Below are 2,355 nucleotides of genomic sequence, written 5' to 3' on the forward strand. Positions count from 1 at the left end.
TAAAATGATAGGTAAGTAGATTTATTTAGAGACACACACATTACATAGACAGAATGCAGTCCATCTCAAAAGATGAGAGTGGCCCAGAAAAAAGAGGTGGTTAGTTTTTATGAATTGGGTAATTTCATAGGCTAATAAATGGGAGGATTATTCCAACTGTCTTGGAGAAGGGGTGGAGATTTCCAGAAATTGGGCCTTTCTGACCTTTTATGGTCTGCCTCAGAATTGTCATGGTTCCTATAAGTGTATCTTTTAGCATACGCTAATGTACTACAATAAGTGTATAATGAGGCTTGAGGTCTACTGGAAGTCTAAGCTTCTACCATCTTAGATCTAGTTAGTTCTAACCAGTTAATGTATCCTCAACAGTTCTGTCATTCTTTAAGGTCTGTGCCCTGATCCCTTCCCTCTTGTTTCACAGGGAGTCCAAGTGGAGAGTATAGGAACACAAACTGTAATTAACCAACTGCTAAAGACAGAGGAGGAGGGCATGGTAACCCACTCCAGTAGATAGAGACAGAAGTGGAATAGTTTGAGAGTTTAAAACTCAAGGGGACAGCAGTTTTAGTTACCCCATCCACTTTCTTGGGGCTTCCCTGTGGCTCAGAGGTTAAAGCGTCTGCCTTCAATGTGGGAGACCCAGGTTCGATCTCTGGGTCGGGAAGATCCCCTGGAGAAGGAAATGGTAACCCACTCCAGTATTCTTGCCTGGAGAATCCCATGGACGGAGAAGCGTGGTAGGCTACAGTCCACGGGGTCGCTAAGAGTCGGACACGACTGAGCGACTTCACCTTCACCTTCATCCACTTTCTTGAGTTTTACCTTCAGGATCCCCACTAAGTTCTCACTGTGAGGACTGGAGGAAAATTCTCTCACGCTTCCAGCAGGAACAGTGTAAAAGCAACCATTTTGAAATCTTCCAGGGCACTCAGTTCTTCCAATTCTATGTAACAAAGGCCAGGTTTTAAGGAAAACTACTTTTTCTGACCTGGGGAAGGGCAATTAGCCACTCCAGCCCCCTCTAGCCTTCCTATCATATAGAAATAAGGAAGGGGGAAGCTGAGAAGTACTTGTGAAGATTATATTCCTGGGGCCCAGACCCATAGGAATACTGAGACATAATCATAACACTACAGAATGTTCTGTCTTCCCAACACCTTCTTCCAACACAGCCACAGAATCCCTGCATAATGACAGAGATTAAAGTTGGAAAGAAAATGAAAGGCTCATACTCTTAATAAAGGACTTTGCTAGGAGAAAACAAAAACAAGGACACTAGAGGAAACTGATATCTTGGACAGCTACAGCTAAACCAAACAGCAAACCCAGTGTAACTCCCAGCCTGGTCAACATACACCATCACACTAAAGCCAGTTTACCTAGTTCCTGTTACCTAATATATCATGTTGAGTTTAAGAAAATTTACAAAGCTAAAAGCAAGAAAAAAATAGTCTGAAGAGAAATAGAAAACAACAGAACCAAATTCAGATATGGAAATTATTTTGGAATGATTGGACTAGGAATTTAAAATAACTATGATTGCTATGCTAAAGATTCTAATGGAAAATGTGGACCACATTGCAAATACAATTGATAATGCATATAGGAGACTGAAACTCTGAGAAGGAATCAAAAAGAATTGCTAGCAATCTAAGACAGTATTACAGAATTCAGAATGCCGCCTATTGAATACGAGAAATATTTGCAAATCATGTATCTGGTAAGGAGTTTTAATCCAAAAAAATAGAAAGAATCCATACAACTCAGTAACAAAAAACTAAACAATACAATTTTAAAGTGCAAAAAGGATCTGAATATACATTTTCCAAAGAATACATGCAAATAGGTAACAGATATATGAAAAGATGTTTGACATCACTAATAAGGAAATGCCAATCAAAACCACAATGAGATATCACCTCATACCTGTCAGAATGGCTATAATCAAAAATATAAAAAATAACAAATATTGGTAAAGATGTGAAGAAAAGGGAGTCCCTGTGCCTTGTTAGTGGAAATGTAAATTGGTGCAACCACTATGGAAAACAATCTGGTGGGTCCTCAAAAAATTAAAAATAGAGCTACCATATGATTCAGCAATTCCACTTCTGGTGTATTTATCCAAAGAAAATGAGAAGACTAACTCAAAAATATCTTTACAATCCCATCCCTATTCACTGCACTATTATTTACAATAGCCAAGATATGAAAACAACCTGTCCATTGATGAATGAATGAATAAAAAAAGTGCTGTATCTACACAATAGAATATTATCCAGTCATAAAAAAATAAGGTAATCCTGCCATTTGTGACACCATGTATGGACTTTGAGTGCATTAAGCTAAGTAAAATAA

This window comes from Bos taurus, chromosome 7 (assembly GCF_002263795.3).
Source record: "Bos taurus isolate L1 Dominette 01449 registration number 42190680 breed Hereford chromosome 7, ARS-UCD2.0, whole genome shotgun sequence".
NCBI lineage: Eukaryota > Metazoa > Chordata > Mammalia > Artiodactyla > Bovidae > Bos > Bos taurus.